Source organism: Ahaetulla prasina, chromosome 8, assembly GCF_028640845.1.
Source record: "Ahaetulla prasina isolate Xishuangbanna chromosome 8, ASM2864084v1, whole genome shotgun sequence".
In the NCBI taxonomy this organism is placed as follows: Eukaryota; Metazoa; Chordata; class Lepidosauria; order Squamata; family Colubridae; genus Ahaetulla; species Ahaetulla prasina.
The window spans coordinates 64,942,371-64,957,736 of record NC_080546.1 but is presented as its reverse complement, the minus strand read 5'-3'; the positions used below and the strand labels follow the sequence as shown (position 1 = coordinate 64,957,736).

Genomic DNA, 15,366 nt, shown 5'->3' with positions numbered 1-15,366 from the left:
AAAAGAAATTGCAAATAGGAGAACAGGAGGTGTTGGTTTTGAAAGAGATCCCTGCTAAAATGTTAAAAGATAGAAGGGATTTTAGATTTTTTACACAAGAGCTTAAGAAGCATCAGATTCAATACAGATGGGAGGTTCCAATTGGCTTAACAGTATTTTTTCAAGGCAGGAGATATCGAATTGATACTGAGTTGAAAGCAAAAGATTTTCTTTTTAATGTATTGAAAGTGGATGTAGAAACAGTGGATAAAAGTCTTCAAGAGAAACAGAGTGGGAAGCTGAAACTGCACCTGTGATATCAGTACCTCAAGAACAATCTCAAGAACAAAGAGTGACAAGGGAGCTATTAGGCGTAAGGAGATAGAGGAACGACTTCAAAGACAGGAACGGATTCTACTACTGAAGCTGTGGGAGGAGCCAAGTCAAGAGTGAGAGTCTTCAGCTAATTGCTCAGAAGCTTCAAGAGGCCAGTGATGGCAAATAAATTTTGACATGGAATGTTAATGGTTTAAATTCAGCACAGAAAAGAAGAAAAATATTCCATTATTTGAAACAATTTAAAATGATGTGATATGTTTGCAAGAGACACATATAAAATTATCAGATCAGAAATATTTGATTAATTCGAAATTAGGTAAACATTTTGTTTCTTCTGCTCCGAATAAGAAAAATGGTATAGTTATATATTTGAAGAAAAATATATCAGCTAAATTAATTGAAACGGACATTCAAGGAAGATATATTGCTATTGAATTGATTTTAGAAGGAAAAAAGACACTTGTGATTGGCATATATGCACCTAATCAACAACAAGAAAAATTTTATAAACCGTTACATGAAAAATTGACTCTTTGGGACTATAAAACATTTATTATATTAGGGGATTGGAATGGTGTAATGGATATTAGAAAAGATAAAAGAACTCTTTCTAAGAAAATTCCTACGCATGCAAAACTGCCTAAATCTTTTTTTGATTTGATGGAAGATTTTGAGTTGAAAGATATATGGAGAAGGCAGAATTTTGATGATAGAGACTATACTTATTTTTCGGATAGGCATCAATTTTTTCATGTATTGATTTTATATTAATTACCAATGACTTGCTTTCTAGGGTTAAGAAAACAAAGATATTTCCAAGGTGTTTAACTGATCATAGTCCGGTATGGATGGAGTTGCAATATGAAGGTGGAAGAAGATCATGGAGAATGAATGAAAATTTGTTTAGATATGAGGATAATGTAAATCAATGTAAAAACAAATGAAAGAATTTTTGAGTATAATTTGGATAAGGAACTTGATAGAAATGGTGTGGACGCTAGCAAGGCCTTTATGAGAGGAAATTTGATATATATTAATAGTAGACAGAGGAGAAAATTACAAAAACAGCGTAGGGATTTAGAAGAGGAAATTCAGAGGAAACAACAATTATTGGTATATAATCCACATGATTTAAAAACTAATGAGGCGATAAAGATATTACAGAGTCAATTTAATATATTAATGGCAGATCAGGTGGCAACCAGTATACAATATGCTAAACATAATACTTTTTGTAATACCAATAAATCAGGGAGGTGGTTGGCTTATATGTTAAGGAAAAGACAGAAAGCACATACTATTGAAAGAATTGAATACAAGGGTAAAGTGAGATTTCAACAGGATAAAATTAAAAAAGCTTTCTTGGAATATTATACAAATTTATATGCCAGAGATACAATATTGAATATGGATATTGATAAATATTTGAAAGAATATAAGGTTAAAGGTTTAACTAATGAACAAAGGGAAGAGTTGAATCGGCCTATAACTTCTGAGGAAATTATTTTGGTAATAAAGCAATTAAAAATAGGGAAATCCCTGGGCACAGATGGACTTACAGCAATATATTATAAAAAGTTACAGGATGGGATAGTTGGTCCACTTATGGAGTTATTTAATCAGATACTGATGGAAGGAGGAGTGCCACCATCATGGAGGACTACTTTTATTTCATTGATACCAAAAGAGGATCAGGATTGTACTAAGCCTGGGAATTATAGACCGATTTCACTCTTGAATAATGATTATAAGATTTTTGCAAAAATAATGGCAAATAGGTTAATGGAAATTGTACAACAAAGGATTCATACTGACCAGTCTGGTTTTATAAAAGGGAGACAAATGAGGAATAATGTTAGGCAGATAGTGAATTTATTGGAATAATTGGGAAAGAAAAATCAGATTCCGGCAGCGTTTATATTTTTGGATGCAGAGAAAGCTTTTGATCGTTTGCATTGGGAATTTTTATTTAAATTAACAGACAAAATGCAATTTGGAAATGGTTTTATACGAATACTTAGGGCAATTTATGGAGAGCAAACAGCTCAGATAATAATTAATGGTAGTTTGACAGATAGTTTTAAAATTGCGAAAGTAACAAGGCAGGGGTGTCCTTTATCACCTTTATTGTTTATTTTATCTTTGGAACCTTTATTGGATAAGATAAGAGAGTTAAGGGAGATAGAGGGTATTAGAATTAGAAGATATGAATATAAAGTCAGAGCATTTGCAGATGATTTGGTTGTTATGTTGACTCAGCCTATAAATTCGAGTGTATATTTGTTGGAAGTAATTAATCAATATGGAAGGGTCTCAGGGTTTAAAGTGAATCAAAATAAAACAAAAGTGTTAACCAAAAATATGATTAAGAACCAGAAAGAAAAACTAGAGGAAATAACAGGATTTGAAATTGTAAAAAAGGTTAAATATTTAGGAGTCTTTCTTTCATCAAATGTAAAATTGTATAAGAATAATTATCATGTGTTATGGCAAAAAATTCAGAAGGAAATGAATACTTGGAAAAAATTACAATTATCTTTGTTGGGGAAAATAGCAGCTATAAAAATGAATGTTTTGCCTAAATTCTTGTTATTGTTTCAGATGATACCAATAATTAAGAAAGACAAAAATTTGGAAGAATGGCAGATTGGAATTAATAAATTTATATGGGAAGGGAAAAAAGCGAGAGTCAAAATGAAAATAATGCAAGATACACGGGAAAGAGGAGGATTAAAAATGCCTAATTTAAAACTGTATTATGAAGCAGTTGTTCTTTCGGTAATAAGTGATTGGTTTAATTTGACGGAGGAAAGGATTTTGAATATAGAAGGTTATGATTTATTATATGGTTGGCATGCATATTTATTGTATGATAAGAAAGTAGATAAAGCTTTTAAGAATCATGTGTTGAGAATTTCTCTTCTGCGTGTCTGGAAAAATATTATTATAAGTTAAATTATAAAATTCCCATATGGGCAAGTCCTCGCATGCAGTAGAGAATATAAATATAGAACAGGAACAAGAAATGATTACTTATAAAGATCTTTTATACAATGAGAGGAAATTTACAACTAAAATCTTTGGATACATTAAAAGAAGAAGGGAGGAATTATACTTGGTTTCAATATGGACAGTTAAAGGCTAGATGGAAAGAAGATCAGAAAATTGGTATCATTCAAAATGAAGAAAATCTGGTTAAACAAATTAGAAATCAAACTCAGGGGCATATAAAGAGATTGTATACTGTGTTGATAGAAATAGATTCTGAAAGAGATTTAATAAAGGATTGTATGATAAAATGGGCACAGAATATTCAAGAACCAATAATGTTGGAAACATGGGGAAAAAATTGGGTTAGAAATGTTAAATTTACGCAAGCGCAGAATTTAAGGGAAAATTTTTATAAGATGTTTTATAGATGGCATTTAGATCCTAAGAAATTATCATGTATGTATCCAGATATGCAAGCGAAATGTTGGAGATGTAATTGTGATGATGCTACATATTTTCATGTATGGTGGACTTGTAAGAAAATTAAGTCTTTCTGGATAAGAATCTGGTGGATTATGCAGAATGTTCTGAAGAAGAAGATAAAGTTCCTACCGCAATTTTTCCTTTTGGGAATAACAACGGACTGTACAGTGATTGAGACTAAGTTGATTTTGAACTTAATAACAGCAGCAAGACTGTTGATTGGACAATATTGGAAGAAAAAAGAATTACCCACAATAGAAGAATGGATATTGAAAGAACTGGATTGATTATATTCAAAATAGATATCAGATTAAGAAATTTCAGATTGCCTTTGAATGAAGGATGTTGTTTTGATTTTAATGGAAGAAGTCAGGTTATGTGAGAGAGAAGATTATAATTGTGTTAGATTTTAAAAATTTAATGTATGACTGTTTGTTTATTGAACTATACCTTGTGTTTGCTCCGGAAAGTCGGGCGGAGGGGGTTTTGGAGGAGGGGAAGGTGGGGAGGGGAGGGTGGGAAAAAATTTAATTGTTGTAAAACTTTTTCAATTAAAAAAAAAAAAGAAAGAAACGATCGGCCAGAATAATAATGAATGGGGAAATGACAGAGAAGATTAATATGACTAAGGGGTAAGTTAGGGATGTCCCCTGTCACCCCTATTATTTATATTATCTTTGGAGATATTACTAATACAAATTACAAAAAATCAAATAATAAAAGGTTTGAAAGTCAAACAGGAGGAATATAAAGTCCAAGCATTCACAGATGATCTGGTCTATCATGGAAGATCCTTTGGAGACGGGAATCATCTTCATAAGTGAAGTTGAAGAATTTGGTAAAGTAGCAGGGCTCAAAATAAACAAGGAAAAAATTAAAATGTTAATGAAGAACTTTAGAAAAGACAACAGTAAGAATTGGAAAGGAATTTGGGAATCCAAACTGCTAAAAAGGTGAAATATTTAGGAATTTAGCTTACAGCAAAATGCTCTACAATAAAAGAGGATAATTATGATAAATTAACACAACCAATACAAAAAGATTTAGACATCTGGGCCAAATTACAGTTATCTTTAATAGGTAGAACAGCCACAATAAAGATGAATGTATTACCTAAGTTGTTATATTTGTTTCAATCGATACCAATTAGACTAGGGAAACCTTTTTTTGAACATTTAAATAAAATGATAGGTAAATTTATTTGGCTGAGGAAAAAAGCCTGAATAAAATGTAAACTTCTGCAGGACTCCAGAACCAAAGAGGGCTTCGGCCTACCTGATTGTGAATTATATTATCAGGTGGCAGCAATAACTTGGTTAAAAGATTGGCTTCAATTAAGAAATAAGAGAATATTAATATTGGAAGGGCATGACCTTGGGATGGCATGCATTCCTTTGGGAAGGAAAAATAAAGACGCATACATACTTCCAGAGACATCTAGTGCGAAATGCTTTGATCAATATTTGGGATATTATAAGGAAAAATCACTATATTAAAGTTTGGATATCAACAATGGAGGAAATAATCTATCCCAACGTACTGGACTTAAATAAAATAGTAAGATACTCGGATCTATTAAATGAACTTGGAAATTTAAAGTCATAACAGGATCTAACAAAACAAGGAATAAAAATTGACTGGTGGCCATATTTGCAGATCAGAACAAAATATAAAAAAGACAAGGAATAATTTGGCATATACAGAGAATAATTGGAACTCGATAAGATATTACTAGGATCAGGGGAAAAAATGATCACAAAAATATATAATTTCCTGTTAAAATGTAAAATGGAAGAAGAAGAAACCGTAAAAGAAACAATGATTAGCTGGACAAGAAATTTCGAACATAACATTCATTTGGATCAATGGGATAGATTATGAGAGAGAAACTACAAATTAACGATGTCAGCTTCTTTATAAATCTTATAAAAATATTTTAAATGAATGGAAGAACTGGATTGATTATATTCAAAATAGATATCAGATTAAGAAATTTCAGATTGCCTTTGAATGAAGGATGTTGTTTTGATTTTAATGGAAGAAGTCAGGTTATGTGAGAGAGAAGATTATAATTGTGTTAGATTTTAAAAATTTAATGTATGACTGTTTGTTTATTGAACTATACCTTGTGTTTGCTCCGGAAGCGGAGGGGGTTTTGGAGGAGGGGGAAGGTGGGGAGGGGAGGGTGGGAAAAATTTAATTGTTGTAAAACTTTTTCAATTAAAAAAAAAGAAAGAAAGAAACGATCGGCCAGAATAATAATGAATGGGGAAATGACAGAGAAGATTAATATGACTAAGGGTGTTAGGATGTCCCTGTCACCCCTATTATTTATATTATCTTTGGAGATATTACTAATACAAATTACAAAAAATCAAATAATAAAAGGTTTGAAAGTCAAACAGGAGGAATATAAAGTCCAAGCATTCACAGATGATCTGGTCTATCATGGAAGATCCTTTGGAGACGGGAATCATCTTCATAAGTGAAGTTGAAGAATTTGGTAAAGTAGCAGGGCTCAAAATAAACAAGGAAAAAATCAAAATGTTAATGAAGAACTTTAGAAAAGACAACAGTAAGAATTGGAAATGAATTTGGGAATCCAAACTGCTAAAAAGGTGAAATATTTAGGAATTTAGCTTACAGCAAAATGCTCTACAATAAAAGAGGATAATTATGATAAATTAACACAACCAATACAAAAAGATTTAGACATCTGGGCCAAATTACAGTTATCTTTAATAGGTAGAACAGCCACAATAAAGATGAATGTATTACCTAAGTTGTTATATTTGTTTCAATCGATACCAATTAGACTAGGGAAACCTTTTTTTGAACATTTAAATAAAATGATAGGTAAATTTATTTGGCTGAGGAAAAAAGCCTGAATAAAATGTAAACTTCTGCAGGACTCCAGAACCAAAGAGGGCTTCGGCCTACCTGATTGTGAATTATATTATCAGGTGGCAGCAATAACTTGGTTAAAAGATTGGCTTCAATTAAGAAATAAGAGAATATTAATATTGGAAGGGCATGACCTTGGGATGGCATGCATTCCTTTGGGAAGGAAAAATAAAGACGCATACATACTTCCAGAGACATCTAGTGCGAAATGCTTTGATCAATATTTGGGATATTATAAGGAAAAATCACTATATTAAAGTTTGGATATCAACAATGGAGGAAATAATCTATCCCAACGTACTGGACTTAAATAAAATAGTAAGATACTCGGATCTATTAAATGAACTTGGAAAAGATATTCCGTGGGCGTGGCTTGGTGGGCATGGTGTGGCTTAGTGGGTGTGGCTTGGTGGGTGTGGCAGGGGAAGGATACTGCAAAATCTCCAGTCCCACCGCACTCCAGAAGGATAGATTGCAAAATCCCCATTCTCTCCCCACTCCTGGGGGAAGGATATTGCAAAATCTCCATTCCCACCCCACTCTGGGGCCAGCCAGAGGTAGTATTTGCCAGTTCTCTGAACTACTCAAAATTTCCACTACCAGTTCTCCAGAACCTGTCAGAACCTGCTGGATTTCACCCCTGCCTCTGCATCATTTCACCACAATTTATTTTGAATCTAAATGTTCCAAGAACACAAGCAGTTATAGAGATCCACTCCTTATGTACCTCCTAAATACATTATTATGCTATTTAATAACTAATTAATAATGTTACTTAGAGAACTTGAGGCTGGTGCCTACATTGGGAATATTTCATGGATTTCATGAGTATAACATGTCATGAGTATAACAGATGCCAGGGTTGGAAAGTCTAGTCATGCAATATGAAAGTCATAGAAATGCAAAGTGATGAGATTAAAGACAAATAAATTACTCCAGTAACTAGTCTGACATTAACCTTCATTCTTCATACTGCTCCCAAGTCCATTTCCATGTTGACAGGTAGTTCTACCCTCTTTCTTTCTTCATGATGTCACCATAATTAGCTTCTCTGTAGTTGCTTCACTATCATCTCCATCTCTCACCAGCCAACGGAAATGGGGGGAAAGTTAAAGAGCTTTAAAGAGAAGCATTAGCTGGAAATACAAAGGATCTGCAATCTTGAGGATCAAAAGGCAAGGAATGCAGTGAAAGAAAAAGTAAGGTTAAATATAAAGAAGACCAAACTAATGGCAACCGGCCTTAGAATTGACTCTGAAGTGCTGAATAATTTCTGTCCTATTATCAATAAAGAAACTAGTAATCATCATTGCAGATAAAGTAGTCATGAAGAACTTGGAAAAGATATTCAGATGTTTGTCCATCTACAAAGATCTGAATAATGCAAACCATGGTATTCCTTGGACATTGAACTTTGAAGAAGTAGAATGGAAAGAACATTGCCGCTTTTGAACTTTGGTGTTGGAGAAGACACCCAAAACTTCCATGGATAGCCAGGAAAACACACACATCCGTGCGCGCGTGCGCACACGCACGCACACACACACACACACACACACACACACACACACACACACACACAGGATTATCAAACAAATCATTCCAAGGTTCTCACTCAATGCACAAAATGAGCGACAGGACCTTGATGGAAATATGCAAGAACTGTTACTTAGGCAACAGAGGTTGATTTTTTTTTAAATCTAAAAACATACCATTCAGAAGCAACTCAGATAGATGCCTCCCTAATTCACTGAAGTATAAAAAGGAGGAGCTACTTCAGGACTCTGTTATTATAGCCAGTCCAGGGGTGAAATCCAGCAGGTCCTGACAGGTTCTGGAGAATCGGTAGCGGACATTTTGAGTAGTTCGGAGAAGCGGCAAATATCTCCTCTGGCTGGCCCCAGAGTCGGGTGGGAATGGAGATTTTGCAATATCCTTTCCCTGGAGTGGGGTGGGAATGGAGATTTTGCAATATCCTTCCCCTGCCACGCCCACCAAGCCACACCGACAAAACAGGTAGGGGAAAAATTTGGATTTCACCCCTGAGCCAGTCTTATTAAAAGTTAGCTTTGGTGGGGCTGACAGCTCCATATTTTTATTTTATTCCTAGCGTTTTCCTACAAGTCCAGGATCTGCTTATTTTTTGTTGCTGTTTCTGAATTTTAATCCATTGATTGCAACACACATCGATCAATTGGCTTGTCACCAAAGCCTGACGTCATGGGCTCAGAGTGTCACACAGCCAGTTTTCATGCCTAAATCATGGGACTAGAACTTACAGTCTCCTGGTTTCTAGCTTGATGCTTTAACCACTAGACCAAACTGGCTCTCTATAGCTCCATAGTACCTCCCAAAAATAACAGCATATAATTTGGGAACATGTATTTTCAGACTACTACAATTGGTTAAATTACAGTTCATACTGTAGTACCTGGATAGCTCAAGTTATTACATTCTTCTAATATATTTCCATCTCTTCCTGTCAAGGTTCCAACTAATGAACCCAAGCAAATACTGACCAGTCTGGTTTTATAAAAGGGAGACAAATGAGGAATAATGTTAGGCAGATAGTGAATTTATTGGAATAATTGGGAAAGAAAAATCAGATTCCGGCAGCATTTATATTTTTGGATGCAGAGAAAGCTTTTGATCGTTTGCATTGGGAATTTTTATTTAAATTAACAGACAAAATGCAATTTGGAAATGGTTTTATACGAATACTTAGGGCAATTTATGGAGAGCAAACAGCTCAGATAATAATTAATGGTAGTTTGACAGATAGTTTTAAAATTGCGAAAGTAACAAGGCAGGGGTGTCCTTTATCACCTTTATTGTTTATTTTGTCTTTGGAACCTTTATTGGATAAGATAAGAGAGTTAAGGGAGATAGAGGGTATTAGAATTAGAAGACATGAATACAAAGTCAGAGCATTTGCAGACGATTTGGTTGTTATGTTGACTCAGCCTATAAATTCAAATATATATTTGTTGGAAGTAATTAATCAATATGGAAGGGTCTCAGGGTTTAAAATGAATCAAAATAAAACAAAAGTGTTAACCAAAAATATGATTAAGAACCAGAAAGAAAAACTAGAGGAAATAACAGGATTTGAAATTGTAAAAAAGGTTAAATATTTAGGAGTCTTTCTTTCATCAAATGTAAAATTGTATAAGAATAATTATGATGTGTTATGGAAAAAAATTCAGAAGGAAATGAATACTTGGAAAAAATTACAATTATCTTTGTTGGGGAGAATAGCAGCTATAAAAATGTTTTGCCTAAATTCTTGTTCTTGTTTCAGATGATACCAATAATTAAGAAAGACAAAAATTTGGAAGAATGGCATATTGGAATTAATAAATTTATATGGGAAGGGGAAAAAGCGAGAGTCAAAATGAAAATAATGCAAGATACACGGGAAAGAGGAGGATTAAAAATGCCTAATTTAAAACTGTATTATGAAGCAGTTGTTCTTTCGGTAATAAGTGATTGGTTTAATTTGACAGAGGAAAGGATTTTGAATATAGAAGGTTATGATTTTTATATGGTTGGCATGCATATTTATTATATGATAAGAAAGTAGATAAAGCTTTTAAGAATCATGTGTTAAGAATTTATCTTCTGCGTGTCTGGAAAAAATATTATTATAAGTTAAATTATAAAATTCCTATATGGGCAAGTCCTTGGCACGCAGTACAGAATATAAATATAGAACAGGAACAAGAAATGATTACTTATAAAGATCTTTTATATAATGAGAGGGGAAATTTACAACTAAAATCTTTGGATACATTAAAAGAAGAAGGGAGGAATTATACTTGGTTTCAATATGGACAGTTAAAGGCTAGATGGAAAGAAGATCAGAAAATTGGTATTATTCAAAATGAAGAAAATTTGGTTAAACAAATTAGAAATCAAACCCAGGGACATATAAAGAGATTGTATACTGTGTTGATAGAAATAGATTCTGAAAGAGATTTAATAAAGGATTGTATGATAAAATGGGCACAGAATATTCAAGAACCAATAATGTTGGAAACATGGGGAAAAAAATGGGTTAGAAATGTTAAATTTACGCAAGCGCAGAATTTAAGGGAAAATTTTTATAAGATGTTTTATAGATGGCATTTAGATCCTAAGAAATTATCATGTATGTATCCAGATATGCAAGTGAAATGTTGGAGATGTAATTATGATGATGCTACATATTTTCATGTATGGTGGACTTGTAAGAAAATTAAGTCTTTCTGGATAAGAATTTGGTGGATTATGCAGAATGTTCTGAAGAAGATAAAGTTCCTACCGCAATTTTTCCTTTTGGGAATAACAGTGTACAGTGATTGAGACTAAGTTGATTTTGAATTTAATAACAGCAGCAAGATTGTTGATTGGACAATATTGGAAGAAAAAAGAATTACCCACAATAGAAGAATGGATATTGAAAGAACTGGATTGATTATATTCAAAATAGATATCAGATTAAGAAATTTCAGATTGCCTTTGAATGAAGGATGTTGTTTTTGATTTTAATGGAAGAAGTCAGGTTATGTGAGAGAGAAGGATTATAATTGTGTTAGATTTTAAAAAATCTAATGTATGACTGTTTGTTTATTGAACTATACCTTGTGTTTGCTCCGGAAAGTCGGGGCGGGAGGGGGGTTTTGGAGGGAGGGGGGAAGGTGGGGGAGGGGGGAGGGGAGTGGAAAAAAATTTAATTGTTGTAAAACTTTTTCAATTAAAAAAAAAGAAAGAAAGAAACGATCGGCCAGAATAATAATGAATGGGGAAATGACAGAGAAGATTAATATGACTAAGGGGTAAGTTAGGGATGTCCCCTGTCACCCCTATTATTTATATTATCTTTGGAGATATTACTAATACAAATTACAAAATATCAAATAATAAAAGGTTTGAAAGTCAAACAGGAGGAATATAAAGTCCAAGCATTCACAGATGATCTGGTCTATCATGGAAGATCCTTTGGAGACGGGAATCATCTTCATAAGTGAAGTTGAAGAATTTGGTAAAGTAGCAGGGCTCAAAATAAACAAGGAAAAAATCAAAATGTTAATGAAGAACTTTAGAAAAGACAACAGTAAGAATTGGAAATGAATTTGGGAATCCAAACTGCTAAAAAGGTGAAATATTTAGGAATTTAGCTTACAGCAAAATGCTCTACAATAAAAGAGGATAATTATGATAAATTAACACAACCAATACAAAAAGATTTAGACATCTGGGCCAAATTACAGTTATCTTTAATAGGTAGAACAGCCACAATAAAGATGAATGTATTACCTAAGTTGTTATATTTGTTTCAATCGATACCAATTAGACTAGGGAAACCTTTTTTTGAACATTTAAATAAAATGATAGGTAAATTTATTTGGCTGAGGAAAAAAGCCTGAATAAAATGTAAACTTCTGCAGGACTCCAGAACCAAAGAGGGCTTCGGCCTACCTGATTGTGAATTATATTATCAGGTGGCAGCAATAACTTGGTTAAAAGATTGGCTTCAATTAAGAAATAAGAGAATATTAATATTGGAAGGGCATGACCTTGGGATGGCATGCATTCCTTTGGGAAGGAAAAATAAAGACGCATACATACTTCCAGAGACATCTAGTGCGAAATGCTTTGATCAATATTTGGGATATTATAAGGAAAAATCACTATATTAAAGTTTGGATATCAACAATGGAGGAAATAATCTATCCCAACGTACTGGACTTAAATAAAATAGTAAGATACTCGGATCTATTAAATGAACTTGGAAATTTAAAGTCATAACAGGATCTAACAAAACAAGGAATAAAAATTGACTGGTGGCCATATTTGCAGATCAGAACAAAATATAAAAAAGACAAGGAATAATTTGGCATATACAGAGAATAATTGGAACTCGATAAGATATTACTAGGATCAGGGGAAAAAATGATCACAAAAATATATAATTTCCTGTTAAAATGTAAAATGGAAGAAGAAGAAACCGTAAAAGAAACAATGATTAGCTGGACAAGAAATTTCGAACATAACATTCATTTGGATCAATGGGATAGATTATGAGAGAGAAACTACAAATTAACGATGTCAGCTTCTTTATAAATCTTATAAAAATATTTACAAAATATTTTACCGATGGCATCTGCTACCAATGAGATTGGCCAGAATGTTCTTGAACAGGTCCCCAGATTGCTGGAGGTGTGGTCACAAACAAGGGACATTTTACCACATGTGGTGGACCTGCCCTAAGATTTGGAAATTTTGGGGTAAGATTAAAAATCTATACGGTGGTTCCGTCCCAGGCGCCTGATGGACCCTGAGAGGTTCCAGACGGAGCTTGGGCCATTCCCTGAGGATCTGGCCCACGGCACGACTGAGGAACTGGTCGTGGCCTGGGAGCAGGCCGCGGCTGGGGCCCTGGATCGTGTCGCGCCTTTGCGGCCTCTGACCCGCGATCTCGCCCGCCCTTGGTTCTCCGAGGCTGAGGGAGATGAAACGCCGGAGAAGACGCCTAGAGAGCACCTGGAGGTCCAGTCGCCCGGTTGATCGGACACTAGTTAGGACCTATACTAGACCTACCTAGTGGCAATGAGGGAAGCGAGGCGCCCACGCCCACCCTCATTGCGCCGGCAGATAACCGCCCGGCCGCCCTGTTTGGGTGACCCGCCTCTCCTACATCAGGAGGTGCGGATGACCTTGCAGGACGAGCCGAGGAGTTTAGTGGTTATCTATACGATAAAATCGCTCAGCTGAGGGACGGTCTGGACCGAATTTGGGATGATCCAAGCGAGGGAGAGGAGGCACGCCTTGTTGAGCACATTTGGGATGAGTTTGACCCTGTGGCTCCCGAGGACGTGGGCAGGTTGTTGGGGAGGCTTCACGGCGCGAGATGTTTACTGGACCCGCCTTCCTGGCTGGTACTGGCCACTCAGGCGGTGACACGAGGCTGGCTCCAGAGGATTATCAACGCTTCTTTGTTGGATGGGGTTTTCCTGCCGCCTTGAAAGAGGCGGTGGTGAGACCCTCCTTAAGAAGCCCTCTTGGACCCAGCTATTTTGGGTAATTATCGCCCAGTCTCCAACCTTCGCTTTGTTGCGGTTGTAGAGAGTGCCGTGGCGCGACAGCTGCCCCAACACCTGGATGAAGATGTCTATCTAGACCTGCTCCAGTCCGCTTCCGACCCGGATACAGCACGGAGACAGCTTTGGTCGCATTGGTGGATGATCTCTGAGGGCCAGGACAGGGATATTCCTCTGCCCTGGTCCTATTAGACCTCTCAGCGCGCTCGATACCATCGATCATGGTATCTTGCTGCGCCGGTTGGGGATTGGGAGTGGAGGCACCGATATCGGTGGTTCTCCTCCTATCTCTCTGACCGTCGCAGACGGTGTTGACAGGGGGCAGAGGTCGACCGCGAGGGGCCTCACTTGTGGGGTGCCTCAGGGGTCGATTTTCTCGCCCCTGCTGTTCAACATCTACAAGAAGCCGTTGGGTGGGATCATCAGTGGTTTCGGGTGAGATACCAGCAGTACGCTGACGACACCCAGCTGTATTTTTCACCCGGACCACCCCAATGAAGTTGTTGAAGTGCTGTCCCGGTGTTTGGAGGCTGTACGGGTCTGATGGGGAGAAACAGGCTCAAGCTTAATCCTCCAAGACGGAGTGGCTGTGGATGCCGGCACCGATTCAGTCAGCTGCAGCCGCGGCTGGCTGTTGGAGGCGAGTTACTGGCCCCAAAGGATAGGGTGCGCAACTTGGGTGTCCTTCTGGATGATCGGCTGTCGCTTGAAGACCATTTGACGGCCGTCTCCAGGAGGGCCTTCCACCAGGTTCACCTGGTTCGCAGTTGCGCCTTCCTTGATCGGGATGCCTTATGCACAGTCACCGCGCGCCTGCTACCTCTCGCTGGATTACTGTAATGCTCTCTACATGGGGCTCCCCTGAAGTGCGCTCGGAGGCTTCAGTTAGTCCAGAATGCAGCTGCGGGTGATAGAGGAGCTACACGTAGCTCCCATGTAACACCGCCTCCCGCGCAGACTGCACTGGCTGCCTGTGGCCTCCGGTGCACTTTAAGGTGTTGGTTATGACCTTTAAAGCGCCCATGGCTTAGGACCTGGGTACTTACGGGACCGCCTGCTGTTACCATACGCCTCCCACCGACCCGACGCCCCACAGAGAGGGACTTCTCAGGGTGCCGTCCGCCAAACAATGTCGGCTGGCGGCCCCCAGGAAGGGCCTTCTGTGGGGCTCCCACACTCTGGAACGAGCTTCCCCGGTTTACGCCAAATACCTGACCTTCGACATTTCGTCGAACTCAAGACTCATCTTTTTATCCGCGCGGGGCTGGCTTAAATTGGGATTTTAATCTTAAATTTATTAATTTTAAACGGGGTTTTAGTAGGGTAAATTTTAATCATTGGGCTAATTTAAATAAGTTTTTTAAATCGTATTTTAAATCTGTATATTGTATTGCCGGTTTTTTATTATGCCTGTACACCGCCCTGAGTCCTTCGGGAGAAGGGCGGTATAAAAATCAAAAAAAAAAAAAAAAAAATGGCTGGATGAAATGGCCGTTGGCTTACCTGAACGCCCCTTCTTGGAGAAGTGGGAATGCCAGTCAGATGCATGGGTTTTCCCTCCTGTCTCTGTGCAAGGACTGAGTCTGCT

General features: G+C 36.8%; 2 protein-coding genes across 3 annotated transcripts in view; both read right to left on the bottom strand.

Moving 5' to 3' along the window:
- Positions 1 to 15,366, bottom strand: part of RAB28 (RAB28, member RAS oncogene family) — a 319,728-nt gene that overhangs the window by 178,267 nt on the left and 126,095 nt on the right. The gene's annotated exons all lie outside the window — the stretch shown is intronic.
- Positions 569 to 15,366, bottom strand: part of LOC131202800 (uncharacterized) — a 63,322-nt gene continuing 48,524 nt past the window's right edge. Inside the window, exon 2 of the mRNA XM_058192158.1 lies at positions 569 to 706. The gene's annotated coding sequence lies outside the window, so the exon portion shown is untranslated. The remainder of the gene's footprint in view (positions 707 to 15,366) is intronic.